This window comes from Aphelocoma coerulescens (assembly GCF_041296385.1).
Source record: "Aphelocoma coerulescens isolate FSJ_1873_10779 chromosome Z unlocalized genomic scaffold, UR_Acoe_1.0 ChrZ, whole genome shotgun sequence".
Lineage (NCBI taxonomy): Eukaryota > Metazoa > Chordata > Aves > Passeriformes > Corvidae > Aphelocoma > Aphelocoma coerulescens.
In genome coordinates, this window is record NW_027184085.1 from 21,671,214 (window position 1) to 21,693,566 (window position 22,353).

The following is a 22,353-nucleotide window of genomic DNA, read 5'->3' on the forward strand; positions in this document are numbered from 1 at the left end:
GCATTTTCTAGTTTATCACAAGCCGCTTTTGTGTCAAAAAAACAAAGCCCCAGATCCCCACAGGTATGAAACAGATGATCAGCAAGCATGATCCTCCCCAAAGATATGTTGTAAATTTTAAATGAATGAAGTGCTAACACAGTAATCAGTAGCACTGTCTTCTTCTGGAAAGCTCATGACAGCAAGTCATGTGGTCTGTGAACTCGAGACCCACATCAGGCCTCTGTCAGGGTGTCATGGGACACCAAGATAATATGAGACTAAAGCTGAACTGGAAACCCGCACCTCTTCTTTCCAATGATATCCCACAAGAGGTTTCCAAAAAACTCACTAAGTAGCATGAAGCCCAGTGGCATGGATGTCTAGCAGCACGCAAACACCTATACTACACGAGGCAACCAGAGGTTGCATGAATGTGCCTCTTGCTGTGAGACTCACAAGATATATTTAAGAACAATGATGCCACCAGTTAACTTAGCTTGCGTTGCCCATGCAGAAGCCAGACAGAACAGTACAAGGCTCAGTCGCAGAGTAAGAAGACACCACCCTGGGCAAGCTGGTTCCTCCGCACTGCCAGCATCATTCTGGGTCCATGAGAAAGACAGAGGTGATAATTTTGCAGCAAAGAAGGATCAGAAAATCCTTGGACAAATGTGCTGATCTAACCTCATTTCTGCACTGAATGAAAAGAAGACATGGACTAGAGCATGCAGCTCCTCATAGTGCCTGTTCTTTCCCACCAGCCAGCTCCGAGTTAGCAAATCAACAGCAGAGTCTGTTGCCCAGGAAGCATCCACAGCTGTGAAATGGATTTTTGGGTAATCTGCCAAATGGTTTTCAGACAATCAGCAAGCTGCAGATGTGCTTAAGTAGCTGACCCTCCCACGGATATACTGGGGCATTAAGTGGCAAGATTATCCTAGTGCTTCATGCTCCTACTCAATGGGAACACATATTATTTTTCAGGTTTTGAAATAAAAATGTGAAGTAAGTAATGAAAGGAAGGTATTTAACTGCTGGGTAAAAGAGCAAATAAATGAAGTAAAATAGAACAGAAGGAAAGCCAAACCCCTTTACAGTAATGGCACTTGAAATCCTCAGCAGCCAGAGCTTTGCAGAGGTGCCAGCACTCCAGCTTGCTCTGAGACAAGCACAAGCTCTGCGTCTGGATCATCCTGTCTTCATGCCTCAAGTGCCTGTGCGAGGGTGACATTGTTTGGCTGCCAGAAGGGTGAGCTGAAGAGCAAGACACAAGTGCACGCAGGCTTTGTGCAGCTGCAGTGGCCTGCCGAGCACTGCTTGCCCTTCTCATGCGGCCTGGGGGATGTTTGGGACTGCAGCTCCGCAGTGCACTGACAGTGTTAACTCTTAGGGACATGCCCACATGAGAGAAGAGATGGAAGGTCAATAATGTGACACAAACTGGAGACTATTAGAGAAGACCACCTATTTTTGCAAAATCAGTATCAGGACTGCTGAGTATTATGTGGCTCCTTTACATCCTGCACACATCTTCACGACCCTTCCTTGTCCAGGGGGCATGTCTGGCCATCCTTCTTACCCATCTGGGGTCCTGTAAAGTTTCCCAGAGACTCACACACCTTGCCCTTGCCTCTGCTTTTTTTTTTTTCCACTGCTGGAAGCATTGCCTTAGCTGCACAGCTGAACAGCAATTTCTGGGAATCTAACCATACTGTATCTTGCAGGTAAGAAAATTAGCATGGGATTACTGTGGGATTTCTTTTTGTAGCTTAAGAGTTAGAGTCACAGCTGTTTCTGAACTGGTATCACCAGAGCTGTATGTAGCAGATACCTAGAACTGTCTCCTTCAAAGTGTAGTCATGACTCTGATAGGAAAGGATCCCACAGGGGAAGGCAGCATGGACTGAAGGGAGATGCAGAATTGGGAGTATCCTATGGTCTGCTGCTCTAATATCCCACACCACTAACTCTAGGGTACCTAACAAAGAGGCAGCTGACCTATGTGAGCACACAGCCCTGAGGATGAAGCCTCCTAGGTACACACTGGTCCAGTTCGCTGCTACTGAGGAATGATCTGACCATGCACAAATGCAGGGATGCAGGAGTCTGCCATTTGTGGCACCAAAAGAGTACTTTTGAAGCATTGTTTCTGCTTAAAGATCCAGCACTTTTATCAGGAGAAGGTAAGCCACATGTGCAATGCGATCAGGTACTATTCTTGCTCATCTGTGGGAGGCTGAGTGGGTATGAGCAAGGATAGGCAGCTGGCACACTCTGGTCTGCTCTGCACATGCACCTTCCTGCCTGATTGCTGCTCACTTTCCTGCTAGAAACAAAAGCTGTGTTAGAACTTGGATTTTGCCACCAAGATATCCCAAGGTAGGTGGAAAGGCAGCTGCTTGTCCACTGACCAGTATATGGCATAGCAGGCTGCACATAGGCATTAGGCGTTCCTGGTGCTCGAACATTGCTCTTATCCTGGTGCCACTGGATCAGGTGCTGTGATGGAGCCTGGAAGTGCAGACATTTTGCTGCCAAGGGCCGCACTAGCCTGGGACACTCCGTCACAGTGCAATCACCATTCCTGTTGGCAGGCCAGCTCTCCAGGCCACCCTGTGCTTGTGTCCTCTCCCAGCTTCATGTCAGGCTCTAAGCAGGCATCCATGGGCACACATGCACCAAAGAGGGTCTTGCTCCCTTGTTCCAGTAATTTTCAGTCTTCCTGTCTTCTGGACAGCTATTTTCACCTGGTCACCACTGCAAAGCTGAAACTCAGCATTCATGGAGTACCCCTGCTTATGCCAAGTATGGGAGAGTTGTCTTGGCCCTGCAGTTGAAACTGTTGGAGACAGCATTTCCTGTCTCTGAAGATATCTAGGCAGATATCCGACCCAACTGTGGGAAGGTGCTGGTGGCACCTGCCTAACATCAGAACAAAAGCTCCTGCAACCAACATTTTGGCATACCCCAACAAGGCAACTCACTCCCTTGACGCCAAAGAGAGTGCAGGTGTGTCACTTGGGCAAAGCCACGATGTAGCACACTGAATTGGGAGCTACAGTGCTGGTCAGAGCTGCTGGGAAGCGGTCTGTGGCTGTCCTTGCCCCTGCATAGCAGATGCCAGGCAGAGGTCTGAGTCTTTGCAGGACTGTGATAGTCTGGGTAAAAATCTGGGAACTGTGATCCTGAAGGAGGTGAGCTCAGGGAAGGGCTTCCTCCAGAGGATGGAGCAGCAATCAGCAGGCTAACAAGAGGAGCAGATTGAACCACAGTTGGTGCAATGGGAACCATTTTAGGACTAGTCCCATTCTGGTTTAGATTTAAATCACAGTGGACAGGCCTGTGGTTTTATTTCTGGGTAATCATATGGCTGTGGCATTTTGAGCTAATTTTAGTCTACCTTCTGTTAATTTTTAATTACTTGTCTAAATTGAAGACAGAGAAGGTAAAGCTAACTTAATTCTTTTCACATGCTCAGTCTAGAACAATGATTCACCTGCAGAGAAAAACTGGTCTTATCACAGCAGAATGTTTTCACGTCTTGATCATATTCTTCATGTCATGGTTAAAGACTTGTTTATGTTTCATAATGAATTTTCATTTTCAGGGAGTTCAAGCTTGGCTTCAGAATTGTGCTCAGAGCTGGAACTCCATTTATCAAACCTCAGCTTGGAAACAAATCATGGTTCAAACAAGACTGCAAAGAAATATAGATGGCTGGAGGTTAGCAGTTATCACAAAACTGTTGTGCTTCTGCTTTTCAAAAACACAAACTATAGGGTCCATCCTCTCTCCACAATTTTTGGGAAACAATTCACCTATCAATTCAGAACACCTGCTCTTGAGCTGCTTCACTGTACAGCAACCACAGTTCATATCATATAGTGGAATAGACTACTTTATGCTAATGAAATTAATTCAGGCATATATGAAGAACAGCCCCCTGCACCAGCAAAGCATCCTGGATGTAACTGACCTCTGAATTGCAGGCATGTGCTGCAAACTGAGTGGTGCAATTGAACTACGTAGACACAAATGTTAGTGTAATATAATCTAGATGTGTAGAGTAAAATTTTAATTATTGCCTTCCACTGCTTTATCAACTAAATATCCCCTAAATAAAATAGAACTCCGAACAGCTTCTCTTACTACTGGATCCACAAGAACTTTTGTGTGGTTAGTGCCAAAGTACTTTGCTGGACTAGGCTTTAAATGTCTCAGGACTTAAACTCCTCAGATGGGTGGAGAGGAGGGAGTGAAATAGTTCAACACAGAGGACAAGAATGCTCCAGGAGGTTTTCTGTGGCTCTTAATGTAATGAAGCAATCACTCTAGACCCACAGAATACAATTGTGGCTGTTTCAGTAACTTATTGGGTATAGAATAATTAAAAGCTAAAGAGAAGAAGGGTTAAGTGGACTGTTATGATCATTCTCTCAGAAGTGTAGAAATATTCCTTTTTATATTAGTCTTTGGCTGTTTGTTACCTGCCATCCTGTACTCAGACCTCATGCTGCTCAGGCTGGCAGCTGTGGTACTCAATCCAGCTGGTGCCCATGAAATATCTTGTCAGAAACATCCCATCTCCAACAAGTCTGCAGCGAATGTTCACCTTATCTGAAGAAAGACATAGCTCTTGACTGCCCCAGACCACTCCCAGGTCTAACATTTCAATGCATAAATCCTCCTCTGAGCTGAGGGATTTCCTGGAACCCAAGGGTTTCTAGCACTTCTCATTCCTTGGCACTGGGTTGTCTATGGCCATGGACGCTCTGCCCCAGCCCAGTCAGTGTGGCACCCACTTCCTCCCATCCCTTCCACAGGGCATGCTGTAACAGGCACCCATGGCATGATTCCCCCTAGCAAGCATCCAGGGAAATACATTCACCCCATCACACCAAAAGAAGGGAGGGCTTGGGGCACTCCTGAGGGAAACTGCCTGGAAGGACAGGGACTTAGCACAAGGCATCAGAGTGATTTGTGATGTGGTGTTAGCAGGTGTGTGTAGGTATTGGTCTTGGTCTGACTCATTTCTGCTTTTGACGGTCTTTTGAGATAGCACTGATGGTCCCTCTCCCTCTAATCTGGCAAATATGTGTTGACCCAAAGAAGAATGGCTGTGGGGGGAAGAAACCACAGCTTTCCTGAACACACCAGTGTAGGAGGATGCTTCGCAGGCAGATTTTTGGGGTAAAGCCTGTCAAGCTGAGGAGGGACCAGGACAGAATTCCTCTGGCTCCAAACAAGTACTCTGACTGTTTGACCACTGAGTAACAGAGAAGCACATTTTCCTCCAGTTGTTTGGTTCAAAACAACATTTTTTATGCCCCGATGCCCCGTTTTGTTTTATGTGCAATGACCATGTCACCTCAAGGGAAAGTCTGGAGACAGCCCTATGTGAAGGAGATGACTAGCAGTCAAAAAAGAGACTGGTAGGATATTTATCTCTGGGGTTTTTTTATACTCAGGCATTCTCCAGGTGTAGAATTTGGGGAAAGATACATTCCTCCTATTTTTTAGCACAGTCCATTCTGTTCTGCTCTCTCTCAGTGCCCCCAGTCCGATAACCCTTGCATGAGGGGTGTGAAGTGGTTGTGGGGGCATTGCTTTGAGCCTGAAGATCAGAAGGGGAAAGTTCTGAGAAGCAATGGGCACCTCCAGGGAAACCCACTGGACCAACCTCACCCTGAGAATGGGGTAAGGAAGCTGATGGCTGACGGGTGCCTGCTGCCCTCTTCACCATGGGCTTTGTGGCAAAGGGTGTTTCAGCAACAGGGCTATTGTGAACTCCCCCCACCGTGTCCCGTGCAGGGACCTTGTTAGGTTGGTTGTGGGTGGTTGTCTTCACAGTGGAACTGCAAGGTGGCATCACTCAGCCTCAGGCTAACAAATTTTGTAGAACAGGTGGAGAAGTTTGTGTAGGTCTGTATTTTCTTGGTGCTTACAGGCACCAAGTTGTGTGCTGGGCCTTTTGCAGCCCTATGCTTAGGCGTTGTCTTTCATCCCCTCTGAGTGCTAGGTTGTCTGTTGCAAGAACCAAACAATAAAACTGGCAGTTAAAGGGTCCTGGTTTTTATCAGCCTGTCCCCCTCCACAGTGCTCATGGCTGAGAATATTCCATGGGAAGAGAAAAGAATATAACTTTATTTACAGAGTAAGCCCCGTTCCTGCTCCCAGGTTTAAGACAAGTGTTGTGTCAGCCCAGGTTTGTGGCCAGGAGAAGGCCAGTGCCTGAAGAGGGGTCAGGCAGGCTCTACCTTGGCTCACTCAGGTTTTCAAGAAGTTACTTCTTCCCAGAAAGGCACTTAACAATGAAGAGAAGCCGAGCCAGGGCTGGCCAAAGGCTGTGTGATCTACTTCTTTTAGCACAATTCAAGTTACTCTCAGCTGTGCTAAGGGGATTTCACATGCCTGCCAACAGCTCGTTCTCACTGCCCTATTGTTGCACTTAAAATGAATGCAGCAGCAAATTTTCTCATCAAACCTATTTTTCCTTCCAGTGAAACTTGTGCATGTATCATTAAGCAAAAGTCGGAGGAGGTGGCAGTCAGTGGGAGGTGTGCTTGATGGGTCCTCTGGGGCTATCATATCATATAGGATTGAGAGTTCTGGGCATTTTTATACTGAACTTCCTCAAGACCTTTTCCATCTGCAAATGTGCAGTCTTTCCCTCTATCTTTGAATAATGCTTTGTGTAAGAGAATATTCTGGATGGCAGCAAATGAACCTTCCGGCAGCTCTAGAGAATGCAATGCAAAAAACAATGGGCTGAAACAAAGTTGTTTTCTCCTCCAAACCCTCTCATGGCTTTTGATTGTCACTGCCTATTTGCTTGCTGTTTCTTTTTTCTTTTGGAAGAAATTTGGTTTGTTAACCAGATTATCTTCATTGTGAAATGATAAATGACTGCACCTCAGTTGCCAATAGTCCATGATGCCTGGAAAATAAATCTGTGAGTCCAAGTTGTTCTAACAATTTGCTGATTTCTTTGGGGAAATATGAACAAAATTAATATGATGCTTATGTAATCACTTACTAAAGCTATGACTAATTTGCATCCTGGTAGTGAAAGGAGGAGATAAGAAGATGTGGCATAAATTACAGTACTGTTTTTCTCTATACGTCTTTCTGGAGCCTGAGGGTGCCTGTTGGCAGCTGCAGAGGCGTGCCTCTGAACTGAACTGCAGTCGCACTGTTGGCGAGGTGATAAAGCTGGGCTGATGAGTCTCGACAGACACGTGGTGGCTTGTGCCGGGCCAGCCCTCCTTCCCCATGGCCCTGGTCTCTCCCTGTTAGGAGGTTGTTAGAAATGGCCAGTAGGAATTTCAGTGGGCTTATTCTGAAGCAGCTCTCAGGGATAATCCAGCCCTTCCTGCTCTGGTGCAGAAATCCTGTCCCAACCTGGCAGGAGTGTCCCCTGCATGCATAAGTCATCCAGACTGAGTGCTGTTTTCTGTACCAAGGCATGTATTCCTCCTTCCTCAACCCCTGAATTTTGTTTGTTTTGTTTAAGATTTGTGCACAAATGAGGATATCAACATTGATAGTAGTGAGGCTGCACCTCAAGCCCCGTGTCCAGTTGTGAGCTCCTCACTACAAGAAAAATATTGAGGTGCTGGAGCATGTCCAGAGAAGGGCAATGGAACTGGTGAAGGGTCTGGAGCACAAGTCATGTGAGGAACAGCTGAGGGAACTGGGGTTGTTAACCCTGGGGAAAAGGAGGCTCAGGGGAGGCCTTATCAGGCTCTACAACCACCTGAAAGGAGGTTGTAGCCAGGTGAGGGTCAGTCTCTTCCCCCAGGTAACAAGTGACAGGACAAGAGGAAAGGGCCTCAAGCTGTGCCAGGAGAGGATCAGTGTGGACATCAGGATGAATTTATTCATGGAAAGGGTTGTTAAACTCTGGAAAGGACTGGTCAGGGAGGTGGTGCAGTCAACATTCCTGAAGGTGTGCAAGAATCTACTGGATGTGACATTAGTGCCATGGTTTAGTTTACAAAGTTGTGATCAGCCAAAGGTTGGACTTGATGATCTCAGAGGTATCCCAACTTAAAAGATTGGGATATACCGGCATATGTATGGTTGCTGGCATCCGGCTGCCTGCAGCATTGGAACCAAAGACACCAAGACGCTTGCGACAGCAGCTGGGGAACATGACTCTCCCAAATTTGCTGCATGGCATGAAAGCAATGTGAAAAGTACAGTTGCTTTTCAAGCTAAGTAATGAAAAGCCTCTGCCTTTTAGTGTTGTTATCTTAAGTGGTACTACTGGATGCTGAAACATGTTAAAATGTGTGGGAGTAGTGTTCGCTTAAAGCTCCACACTTCTCTTCAGGGCTGCTCTTCGGACTTTCTGTCCCCAGCCACCATGGAGCACTGTCAGCCAGCTTTCCTGAGTTGTTCTCCCATTCATTCTTCCTGCCCTCCAGAACTGGAGGTGAACTCCCACTGCAGCCCTTCCCTCACCGGGAGTATTCATTTGGGTTTTCTTATATGTAGCCACCCAATGCTCTTACACCTGAAGCCTCCATCTGTGTTAAATTTAGCTGCCAAGGACAGCAACAGGATCAAAAACTTTTGAGAGGCATGTGGGATTAACGGATATAAAGAGTGCTGTTACAGAAGACTATTTTTCTTAGGAAGTAAGGATAAAAACAAGGTTAACATATTATTTCACAGTGTTGTCTGTACTCTGAAGGCATATCTGTACAGGGAAGTGTGGTGCCTCACTGGGACCTGAGCAAGCTCCAACTGAACCTTCATGTCAATGACACAGCATATATGGAGGTAAGTTTGAATACAGGCAGTATATCTTCTGTTTGGGACAGCTGTGAGGTGTCTGGCTGGGGAGCTAGCTTATCCAGAGTTAGACTGAGTAAGCTCTCCAGTACATTGCATTGTGCAATGCAGACATACCTTAATAGTTAATCTGAATAATAGAATTCCCTTGAAATCTGCTCTCCAAGTGTGGATTAGAGGCCAAATTTGGGGTAATTTGAGCAAGAAACTTCTAAGACGCAACCCATTTTTTAAAAACTCATATGCCATCCAAATGTTACTGCTGTTACAGTACACCATTTACTGGTTGCTTACATCTGGACATCACACTGTGCCTGTGATCCTCTCTGGGCTGTTATCAGGTCATCCACTTAAAGTATGGCGGTTGACACCCAAGAACATTTAGGAAGAGAATACTAGAAGAAGCAATTGGGGTACAGACTGGTTCTCTCTGGATTAAGGTAAGAAGGTAAAGGAAATTGGGGTTACGTGCACAGCAGGACATGGTTTATGAGCAGCTGGGGGGCTTGCTGGCAGCTCTGGGGATATGAATTGCAGCATTGCTATGTTTCCACCTGCTGTCTGCAAGGGCTTCTTGTCAAACTTCAGCCCTAACAGCAAAACTGTCATTCTCAGAGTCAATGTTTCCATGGGCTCTGAAACTCCCACACATGCTCCATCTGTTCTGAAAGTTGCTATGCCTTAGAAGGGAGAGAGGATAAATTTATTCTGGGGTCACTTGACACAGCATGTTCTGTAGATACTGTCTGCCCCACACACATATGCTTTTCATATGCAGCTTGCTCTAAAACTCCAAATGGCCCACCCCCATTAAGCCCAAATACTGATTTGCTGCAGCAGGTGTGTTTGGTTGAGAGGCGTTGTCCTTCTGTCAAAGGGTCCCTGAGGTATGGACCACAGCAAGAAAGCTGTGTACAGCATTTGCTGGACAGTCACAACTTCTTCAGTGCATAGCGGAGGAAAAAAATAACCACCAAATCTTCCACAAATAGGCTCCCTCAACTTGCACCACTTTTATGTATGTCATGTTATCACAGTCCAGATGCTTCACTGACTGTGTTCAAAGGGACTTGACATCTATCATTTCTTCAGAGACTCCTTGCTGAGGGACACTCTTGACCCAACACTGAACTCCCTGTGGAGTCTACTGGGCCAAGGTGGACACAGTGCTGGCAGAGATGAATGTTCTTGTCTCAGTGCAAGCTCACCCCCCATGTTGCTCTTGGCCTGCCACCCTTCCTCCTTCCCCAAAGCCTTCCTGCAGTGGCTTGCAGGAGTGAGTGTTGCCCTCTGGATGCTTTGATCCTCCTCCATGCAGAAGATTTCTGTTGGCACTAGCAGCACCAAGGAGAAGTGTGAGAACGGGAAGAGTGCTCATGTATGCAAGTTTTGGGCAGTTGTCCTGCATGCTGATGATGGCATTTCCCCAGCCCTTTTTCTGCTATAGTTCTTGTAGGTGATGCTGGGATGTGATGGAGGATTGGATGGGAGCCATCATACTACAAAGGAAAAGCAACATCGCTGTCACATTTTTGGAGCACCTGAAAAATGAATGCTATCAGGTAGTGAGGTTGATGGTTCCTAGTATTTTCCAAAACATGAATTCAGTGCTTAAAGACTCGAAGCATAATTGACTTAAACCTCTCAATACTGGGAAATTTGAGATGTGCCTTCTGCAATATCACTTTCACAACAACCGTAACTCTTCCCCTAAAAGAAATGCTCCTCTAGACTTTGTGAGAGTTTGTCAGAGCACCCCATTCCCAAACCTGTGGACAATAAAGTGGGATGCAGGAGTCCTGTGAGGACACAGGGAGGCCCTGCCTTGCTTGGGAAAAAGGCTGAGCTGAAGTCAAATGTGATGAAGGAGGAGCTCAGTCCTGTGTGTCCTTGCTCACTTGTCCCACCCCAATGGACTCCATAGATGCCCATGATGAGGGCAGAAGATGAGGGCATAAAGAGTGTCTACACCTCTGAACTCCCCATTCCTCACCAGGCAAAGAGATGGAGCTCTTCCAAGTCACTTCCGTTTGCTCCTGGAGCATCTCAAATGCAGAGCAGCGGTGTTTAATGATGCCCATAAATCATTAAATAAACAAGCAAGCTATAAAAAACACATGTGCAAACAAACCCTGTACCGTGATCTGTACATATAGTTTGAAGTTATAAAGCTAACACCAATGCATTAGCTACAAAAATATACCCAGCACTGTGCTGGAGATCAAGATAATCTGTGTTGGGAAATACTATTCTTTATCCCATGAGCTATTGTTATTGCCTAAAAAATGCTCATTACCATAGTTACATGGAAGTTTTGAGCCAGAGCTAAAGTTCAGGCAGCCAAGGCTTAGAAATGCTGGCACAGTTTGTAGAGCAGGAATGCCAATTTCATCCCTGTTTATTCCAGTGGTTTTGTATTATATCCTAGCAGTCTTTATAATTTGAGAGTTTTGCCAATTCCCTTCACTTTTCCTTGTGTTTACCAGGAGTGTGTCCTCTCGAGTCTTTGGCAGAGTGTATGAGAGCAGACTGGCCTGGTGGAGTAGTGGGACAGGAGCAAGCACTGAGGGCTGTGGCACTGGGCACCTACCTGGGGTCTTCCGGAGCATCTCTTCCAGCAGTTTGTGTTTCCATCTACTACTTGTTTTGCTGTTTCCAGCACTTTACTCCTGTCATTCCTCAGCTGCTTTGTGCTCTCCCAGCCATATTAAACAAAGGATGTCACCAGGTGTAATCATGCATCAAATATCTCTTCCTTGCCTCAGCAGCACCTGCAAAGTGTGCTGTTATCCAGGTGTCTCCAGTAAGGCACCTTCCTCTGGAGTGACAGCCTCCACATTAGTGCTGGATCCTGAGAGAGCGGGCCTTCCACTTTGCCTTCAGACGCTGAGTTTTAGAAAACATATATTTTGTTATACTCTGAGATGAAATAACTGCTACAAGTTTATAGCACTTGGAGGGCCTTCCCAATAGGGCTATTTGATTTTCTTCTTTGATTACTCTTGTACAATAGTGTATTGCCTGCTCTGGTGAGTGCACATGCAGCCAGCCTTTGGGAGCCTGGTGAACCAGCTGGAATGTGATTTCCAGAACCTTTGGCAGGGAGAGAGATGCAGCACTCCCACCGCCTCCCCTTTTCACCTCCTGCCTCACAGCTCACAGATGAGATGTTCCTAGTTTGGGTTTTTTGTTATTTTCCCCACACTGTAGTATCACAGAAGAACCTTATCACAGAAGAACCTAGGGCAGATGGTGCTTTTTGATCTGAGAACTAGGGATGACTATAAACAGACTAGCACAACTTACACAACAATACAGATGTTTCAAAAATGTACAAAAACCAGGTAGGTGGGATTAAGATATACCCCAAAAGAAATGGTTGTGTTAGTGTTCCGGTTTGGCCAAATTTAGAAATATATCCTCTGAGAGAAGGCACAACCACCCCTCCCCAACCAGGTTCGGGAAAAATAAATTTTCCTCAAAGGAAAGTGAAGTAGATAAAAACTATTTATTTAACAAACACATAGGAAAAGGATAATAATGCTAAATAATAAAATCTCTCACTGTGGAGGAAAACCTGGGAAAGTGTCAGAGTCCTCCCTTTGGTCTCCTCGGAGCTGGGGCTTGGCCCAGGGCCAGGCCCTCTGTGCCCGGTGGAAAGTCCCCCTGATGTGCTCTGATGTTGAAGCAGTCCAGTAGAAAAGGCAGAAAATCTGAAATTCCAGGGAAGGAAAAACAAAGTTCAGCTCTCAGTCTCTCTCTGGAGAAAAAAAGAAACTGAACAACTGGCCAAAAGCTGACTGGAAAACAGCAAGCTGGGTGCTTCCTCAATTCCCTGCCACAGCTGAAAACAAAGTCCCTATCTCTATGTGACCTTGAACAAGCTGCAAACTGCTTTGAGAAAGTTTTGCTCAGTTTTTCCCTCCCCCTCTCAGGCTCAGTTTAAAGGCATAGAAAGGCACAAGAATTAGTTTCTGGGCATAGGGCAGCAATATGGGATACACATCATAAAGTCACCCCAAGACAGTTAGACTGGATGGATTTGGTTTGTGCCAAAGTCTTTCCTGCCTCCAGCCCCCAAATAATATTGCCAGATAGGAAGAGGCTGAAAATTTCTGGTCATGTTTGCAAAAGCTATCACTTCAAGCGCATTGATCTGGCCCAAAGAGCACAGGTATTTTGGCACCAGTGAATACAGTCTTCTGCTAGTTACTAAACAATTTGGGCCTCTTTCCTCATGTTGCAACACATTGAAATACTTGGTAATGTCTGATGTCTGACTCATGGCCATTCTATGGATACACCTGAAGACAGGAGATACAAGACTGAAAGGGAGTTTTCTGTATTGAACTAAAGGGACGGCTCAAGGGAAGCCTGCAAAGATTCAGTGCAGGAGGACAGATGGGCTTTGGGTTGCACACCCTTAGGAGCAGTGCTGTTTTGTCATATCTGATTTCCATGGACGTAAACCAGGAGTGACACTCCCAAAGATTTGCGTAGCAGCTTGAATAGGGGCGCATTTTTAGCTGTGGCTCTCTGTAGATTAAAAGGTCAGCTTTTGCATCACTGGGTACACAAGTCATTTAGTACCATGAAATGTTTCACCAGCTTATGGTTTAAACATCAGTTTCCAGTCCTGAACGAGGGGTTCAGCAACATTGCCCTTACTTAAATGGCACTAGCAAGATTAAAATTGACCCCATGTGTGTAAAAAGTTAATAAATTAAAGTTTGATATCCACAGCCATGCAGGGTAGGGTGAAAATAGGTAACCTGTTTTTAGGGAGAATGATTATTGCCTTCTCCTTTCATGACTTAGGCATCGGGGTAGATTATGTACGTCAGTGGTAAAAGGAGGAGGAATCCAGCTCTGAAGCACCAGCCCACCAACCTGCAATAAAGACAGGTTTGTTGAGGGCCAAGAGAGGCCCCACTTCACTGGAGAGTCACACTTTCCTCAGGGGTGATCGTGCCAGGGACACGTTGGGGAAAGATGAATCCCAGCCAACATCTCACCGAGGAAAGCACTGGTGCATTACTTCTCCCAGCAATACCCTAATTAAAATTTCTACAGAGTAACACAAGAAAGAGATTGTGTTAAATATTTCAGAAGCTGTAAAAAATTCATTAGAGGAGAGGCTTTTGCAGGCTGCAAGTGTTGTTCCTGCCACCCTGCACACCCAGGTCCTGCTTGAAGTCCCTGATGCCAAGAGATGAGTATGTGACCAGTTCCCAGCCCACAGACCTGCCACAGGAAAATCAGGTTCAACTAGGGGGGAATTAATTTAGTTTACTACCAATCAAATCAGAGTAGGATAATAAGAAATAAAAACTAAATCTAAAACCACCTTTCTCCCACTCCTCTCTTCTCCCCAGGCTCAACTTCACTCCTGTTTTCTCTGACCTCTTCTAAAGCAGCATCAGGGGATTTAGAATTGGGGTTGCAGCCAGTATATCACATGTAGTCACTGCCACTCCTTCCTCGTTAGGGTGAGGACTCCTTATGATCATTCCCTGTTCCATTGTGGGTTTCTCTCTTCATGGGGTCACAGATCCTGCCAGAAGCCTGCTATAACATGGGCTTCCCATGAGATCACAGCCTCCTTCAGGCACACACACCTGCTGCAGTGTGCGGTTGTACATGGGATGCAGGTGGATATCTTGGAAAAGCAAGGATGCTGTAGAAAACTGAAGACCCTGGTGGATGTAGTCTAAGTCAGAAGTCCCTTAAATGAAATACATTTGAAAAATTTGGTTATCTGATGATCTGTGGGAAATAAGAGTTGAAATATACGATGCTTGAACTCACATTCATGTTGGGGAAAGAATGTGTGCATGCAATGAACACACCATATTCAATCGACTTTTCCAAAAATATGCACTTGAACAAAAGTATTTCCTGGAAGAAAGGGCAGAAAAAAGGCTATTTACATTTGCTGATACAGACATAATGATTCAGGGTAATGCTCCAATCAGAATAATCTCTCAGATACATACTACTTCGATAACTGCAAGAATGCAAGGAAAAATGGCTTAATTTTTCTGCTTGAGAGAGAAAGCAGCAGACTGTGGTGAGGCTGCTAAACTAGAAATATCTTCTTGATAGCAACCATATCTGCTCAGGTTTCTCTTGCACCTTGCAGCTGTCTTGGCACAGCTAAGAGATCTCCTGATGTAGTGAGTTCATGGCAAGATTACACCTTTGCAAGCAGTGGCAGATTCAGACATGCTAATTGCACTGCGGGGCTCAGAGTGAGAGTGGAGCTTGAGGCTGGGAGCCCAGGGGGAGTCTGGCCTCTCTGAATGCAGAGCTTCTGCCTACATGGAAATGGATTAGGTGCAGACTTGAAAAACAGATGTCTGCATTTGTGTTTGATTATGGCTTCATATCTGCAAGGGATGTTGCAGGGAAGGTGGATCATCACCTTTAGAAGGCGGCATATAAAAAGACTGTATCAACACCAGCCCTTGTGGTAAGGCAAATAGAAATTCACATAGGATTTCCTGTCAAAAAATTAAATCCTGACAGAGTTCAATCCTGTATTTTCTTTCAAATACTTAGTATTTTTCATATTCCCTTACTAGTATTAGGTGAAGAATAACATTTACATGTAATGAAGATGCGGATCCTTGTGCTTATGTTTTTTGGGGTTTTTTTCTAATTAGTTTAGTTCCTTCTTGCTGTTTCAGTTATTAGTCGTAAAATTTGATTGTATGCTAGAAAATGTGTTTGCTTCTGCATTTGATCCTGGATTGCCTAAAAGTACTCAGCACAGTTGTGCAACATGGAAAGAGTCTACAGGTCAGAAAACAATGTCATCTTCATGAGCTGCCTGGAGTTCTCCGCATGTGAGCACAACTTGGAGAAAGCAGTGGCCTTTGCCTGCACAACAATTTTAGCAGAAGTGAACCAATTTTTAACCACAGTACTATTCTGTGTTATATTCAATATACTTGCTGCTGATAAGAGGCCTCCACTCACTGCCTGTTTTCCTGTTTGGTAACTCTCATGTCCTTCTTTATAGACCTGGCCACCTATCCTCAAAATATTTGTGCCATCACAACGTAAAGTGACAATGGCAATTCCTAAAAATATTTCTATGTGGAGGAAAATGCTCATGAGCATCTCTTTTATTTGTATAGCATCAAATAGATCCAACTGTTACTTGTCTTTAGAAGCACTTCTGGAACATGTCCTTCCCTTTTAGCATTCATCAGTTACCTGAGTGTAATGTCACACACTTATAATACATTAATAACACAGAAGTGGAGGAGCAATCCCCTTACAAACTGTTCTTGAGCCAACATATTTCTGGAATTGAATCCTCTTTAGCTTTCAATAGAACACACTAGCTGCAAACTTACTTCTGGAAAAACTGAGTATTAAAATGGAAGCTTCTCTGCTCTTTATCTCTTTCGCTTCCCTGTCCTTTTCCTGCTCTGAGTCATATAGGTACTACAGACCCTTTAAAGCACTCAGTGACAAACATGCTTCCTGGAACCCTGGAACAGTATTTAATCTCAATAAGCATGAAATGTATATGATAGTAGGTTTTACATCCAGATATCTTGTGAATGTGTTTTCCTCATTTTACAGTGAAATGAAACTTAGAAAGGTGCCAGTTCTAAGTTTACTATTAAAGACCATGGGTCAACATGCATGGAGAGAAATAACAAGATAAAACAAGGAAAGGAACTGGGGACTTCAGGTGATAATTCTAAAATTTGACACACAGGGTAGTTTAACCAATAGTTGAAAAGATTGTGTAAGAGAAACTGTCTTTATTAGTACAAGATGGATCCTTATCCTTCCTGAGAAGCAGTTGCACAAGGTGGTAAGTAAGATCATCTGGACTGTGTAGAAATACAAAGCTGATAACTTGTGCAAATCCAAGGTTTCACACTTTTAATTTACAAAAAAAAAAAAAAAAAAAAAAAAAGACTTTTACTAGTACCTAGGATACCCTAGGAGCATTCTGAAAGCTATTAATTTCTGCACTTGGTAATAAATGTCCTTGAACTTGTGATAAATGTAACTTCACTCCCATCTTAACAATTTTTTAAAGACCTGATCAAAGTAAGCATGCTCACATGGCATTGGTTTGGTGAAAATCTTAATCATTCAACAGTATGACGGAGTTGATAATGACAACATGAAATGTCTGCGTTTAACCTGTACAAAATCTGACCTTCCTACTGATCAGTTCTTAGGAGGAAATCCTGAGCCCCACTGATGTCAGTGGCAAAACTCACAGTGACCTTAACATTTATGTATGATGGAAATAATTGAATCAGAGCAAGCTGACTGATTTTTCCATGGAAACATAATCTATTAAATGATTATTTTATTCATTGATTCTATGACCCAATGAAATTTAAATATTTTCAATTTATTTTGTCCTTGCCATCATGACTATTCAGTGGAAAAACCTGTGAAAGCTAATCCTAGTCATTCGGTCGGTGATTTTTTTGAAAACTGAGCTTAAAACTGTCTGCAAAAGCCTAAGTGTATAGATGTTAATTGCAAGCTAATTGCAATGGAAATGAACATAATACTTTGACTCTCCTTACTGTTGGAAGATTGCTGGAAGATACTGTGAAGTCTTTGAATTTCACTCCTATTCTAAATCAGTCATAAATTCCAACAAAAAATTGTTTTGGAGCTATGAATGACTTTTAAATACTCCCAGTTCACACAGCGGAGCATGTCACAAGATTTTCTTTCACCTAAGTGAAGGACTGGGATTTGTCCAACTTGATACCCAACTTAGTTTATGTCATGTGCCACGTGACATTGTGTAGCAGCAGGTACACAGTGCTCTCCTGCTGCACAATGTGAACTTTTGACTAACAGAACCCAAACCCAGTGGGTGGATGGTGATGAATTCAGAAATTTGTAGCAAAGTCAACAGTCACTGAGATGATTTTAGAAATATCTTTAAAAATCCATATGGAAAAGCCTTTGTAGAGAATGGCAAGGAAATGTCTAGGAAGAAATACTGATTTCCTCCTCCAGTTTATTGTGCTGAAATACATATCCTTATATGTAGAAAGTGTCTATTATATGAAGGGAATTAAAGCTACATGTGAATAGGAAGGAGAAGATAATAGTCTCAGAAAATAAAGAATGTACCTTAGGGTAGCTCTCCTGTTTATAAATAAAATGAAGTTTACAATTTTCTTATACAAGTTTTCCTTTATAAAGGGGTGTAGGGGAGCTATCCAAACATTCTGAAGCTGTGGAATGAAAACATTTCCCTGAGATTCCTTTCAGTCTTTTTTTCAGTGCTGAAATGTTGGTTCAGTGGATGTGTCCTGGCCCTTGCAACAGCACTGGTCTGGTCTGGTCTGGTCTGTTCCCATAACTGAAACTCTCTGGTCATCTCTCCACATGCTTGTTACTGTATTTGTCATTGTTTACATCTATTTCATGTAGCTGTAAATGAGCCTTTACTTCATTTAGGGGTATTTAGATATGGTGAAACGACAAACAGTGTTCAGGTCTTTCAAACACAGGAAGCCAGGACAAGAAGAGGAGTGTTTAATAGGGTCTAACAGGAAACAGTCTCCTTGGAAATGGAGATTTATTTACAAACACATGAAACAAGAGGGACCCTCAGACCCTGGGGCAGAGGAAGGGTGCCTTTTTTTCCATAAACATCATCTCAGCATCTCATATCAGACCACCAGCAGGGCTAGGGTTAAACAGAGCTGTCCAGTGGGTCCTCTTTGGCTGACTCATAGTGGGTATGGTGGTGATGCTACTCCTGCCAGGAGGGATGCTGAGGGCTGGCACCCTGTGCCTTCCTCATGGTATGGCTACAGGGCACTAGTGGAAACCTTTGCTGGCTGGATACCAGGTATTGTGGAGGATTCCTGTTTGCTGTGCTCATGAAAAATATTTGGAGAATATCTGGACTCAGTTTAGGCAGGCACTTGGTGAAGATGGATATTTCAGAAGGAACATATATACTGGTGAGCTGTCTTAAAAACAGAAAGAGAAGAATGTTAGTCTAGATGAGGGGTTCAAAGGCTTTGAATTTTGAAGAAGCTCTGGTCATTATCTGAACTTTGCTGTATCAGCTGTCTTCTCAGTGTTGGGACTTTGCTGGTTTCTTCTCCACGAGCATCCAGAGAAGTGGAGGGGCACAGGTGGTTTAGAAACAGAGTGACCACTCATTTGGTGACTGGTCATCATAAACTGCAAGATGACTGGACACACTAATTGGAAACATCCAGGCTCAACATAGGTAGTACACAACTGATAAAAGAAAAGTCACATTATTTAATTCTTTTCTGCCTCCCAGGGTTACAATGAGAATCCATCTTTTGTATTGTTCTGTCCCAGAGGAGAGGGACATCAGGCTTGGCGTCACCAAACTGCTGTGTGTGGAAGGCTCTCTGTGGCCAGTGCCTTCTGAGAGAAGGCTGATCTCCTCTGTCTCTGCTACGCAGCAAGCCCTGAGGGTGTGAATACTTTCTATGCGTCACTAAACCTGTCCACTTTTTTGTTTTGCCTTTTCATTGTGCTTCCCTGCTCTTTTTTCTCCAGGTGTTGACAGCAGCCAGGCTCAGATCAGGGGAGGTGACTCAAGAGGATCACTGAGCCAGGAGAGGTCTGGCTGCCACTGACTGCAGCAGCCTCCTCTGCCTGCCATTAACATTAGCATTCATCTTTGCTGGAAGCAGTGCTAGGGGTCTCCCGACAGATGCCAAAATCCCTTGCCACAGTATTTTCACCTGTGCACCAGCTGGAGTGCCTCTGCCCATCTTTGGGGCAATTGCTAAATCCAGGTATCCCAGCTGTTGGAGCCATAGCTCTTGCTGTAGAAGGTGGTGGCTCCTGGCTCAACATCTCCCCTTGCAAATCTCAGCCTCTTCCCAGCCACTGGCTGCATGGAGAGTTTTGCTTTGGTGAGGGCTGAGTAAGGACTCCACAGTTCGGACCTGCAGGTGATATTAGTAAGGCTGTGACTGCTCAGGTTTTCAAGTTTTGACCACCTTCCAAGAGCCTTTCAGTGTAACATAATCTGGTAATGAGTTTCATACAGAGGTGCAAAGGATGCAAATAAGCAACTCCCCACCCTACTGCTACTGTCTATATTCATTAATGAGACAGACTGCAAAGTGTCCGCACAACCACATGAAAAAGGTAAAATGCAAGCAGGCAGGAAAGATTAAGCGAGTAAATTTATTCTGTATTTCTCTGTTTTAGAAAAAAAATCAAAATAGCAGTATTTATCAGTGACCTGCCATTTTCCTTTCTCACTAATTGTTTTTTTTTTTAAATGGAAGAATTGCTTAGAATTGTGTTGTGTAGAAAATAGGGCCATTTCAAAGCTGCGTTCCAGGTGAAGGCGGACTGAGATGGAGTGTGATTCCCATTCCTGCTGCGTGCGGCCTGTAGGACTGATTGCCCACTTCCGAGTGGCAGCCCCTAAAGAAGGACCAGCTGTCCAGGTGCCTGCCCAGCCCTCAGGGATGTGCAGCACCCAGCTGGCAGGCGTGTGATGCCTCCAGGGTCAGTCTCTATGGTGGGTTGCATCTTGGCCTCCAGTTGCAAATCAAGATCAGGTATCACATCTATGTCACGACTGTCTCACAGCAGTGGTTTTCATTGAAAATCCATCATGTATGAGAGCAATTTTTGTATTGCAGGTGAAAAATATTAAGGGTTTTTCACCAGATGGGAGGATCACATGAGAACCGGGTGGGTATTTGTGATGAGACTCAAAATGACTGACATGTGAATGTTGCACATTCAAATTAAAAAGCTTTCAAATGAAACAGTGAAACCCTCCCCCCTCCCTCCCCCCACTACCCCATACAGATTTGCACAATCTGGTCAACAAGAGTGACCTGATCTGGTGCTTTCAGCCATTATCCGCCATGGAATTAATGGGTGATTGAGCCATCATCATCCTGCCAAGACTTAGTGAAGTATCGTTGTCAGGAGCTAGTGACCATCTGTTCAGCAGACTTGTAGTAAAAAAGCATAAAGAAATTGAAATAGGGGAAAGCAGAATAAAACCACAACTTTTCATTACTTCATATTTTGATATTTTGAACTTAAAACAACGACATGCTTATGATTTTCATCAGAACATTTTTCCCAGACTATTTTAAAAGATGGTATCATAAATTACCCTGATGAGATTTTCAGAAAAGGCACTTTCTTTAGTTGGTATATAACCTACATAAACAAATCACAGACAAAACATAGCTGTGTGCTTTCAGTATTAGATTTTTTTCTAAGAAGAATGTGGAATTATCTACATTTCTGCCTTTCAAAAAAAATTTTTTTTCTAATAAATGCCCTGCTCAAACTTCACTCTTCAGTAGAGTGGCTTAATGGTTTTTCAAAGACTAAACCCACTGCAAAGCAGCTTTACCCATCCCAACCCAACTCAAGATACTTCCAAAATTTAGGCATATGATTTAAAATATGTCCTTGTAAGGGAAACAATTTTAATGACAGGTTTGTTATGAAATGAAGATACCAGCTGAGGTAAAACTTGTTTTGGTCCTTCCAGGTGAGCTCACTTGAACTTGTTACCCTTAAGTAAATATTATTTACATGTGAGGAGCAATATTCAGGAATGTCAGCAGTTCTAACTGACAATTAGAAAGGCATTGCCAAGTCTGGGTAACGAATCAGTTATTAGTAGAGGAGTCAGACAGTGCTAATCTCTTTACCAGCTAGTCAGCACTTTCAAACAGCCCGTGGAGATGGCAGATGCTGTTTACTTAGCACAGACATCTCATCTCCTCTTCTAGCAATGCTGGAAAAAGTCAGTGGTCAAGAATCCATGTTGGGCCCTCTGATTAAGATATGTGTTCGAGTGTCCCCTTCTTCGCAGAATGCTTTTCTCTCTTTATGTTGTCTTTGTGAAGTTGCATTGTTTTGGATGTAAAGCAGATTCCTTCTTCATAGACTTGGGAGATTTGTTTTTAAAAATAATCCCAAAATACCTGTCTCTGGCTTTCCTGGGTGGAGAAAATGTTGCAATAATGTGGTTGTGCAGTCTCACTAGGTCTGCACAGCACAAGCCCACAGCCAGAACACTCCTGGCCCAGCCAGGATGTTGCTGCTGAGGACGTGGACAGGGGCTGGGGATGCTCATGTGTGGAGAGACGTCCTGGGCTGCACCTAGCCAGTTGATACAGATGCAGCCATTGTTGCACCTGGAAAGATTTTCAGGTGGCTAATTCTGGGGCTTCTCAGCATGGAGAAGTCAGGGCCCTGGGAGGCAGGAGGGGGAAAGCAAGGCTGTGAAAGCACCAGAAGCAGCCGCATGGGCTCCTTCCTCAGGGGCAGGCCACACCTCCACCATGTGCCAGGGCTTGAAGCACAAGCACAGCCTGAGTGTCAGCAGGCCAGCACTGTCTGCCACAGTGGCTCTGTTGTCTCACCACGTTGGCCTCTTAATAGTCAAGATTTGATTTATTCTTGACTTTTTAGCCAATGCTCCCTGCACCAGCAAGGCAGGGTCAGTTTTTGCATGTGAGGCTTCTCCTGAAGTCAGTGTTGCACCAGCCTCTGGTGTCAGGGAGCACAGGGACATGTGCATGC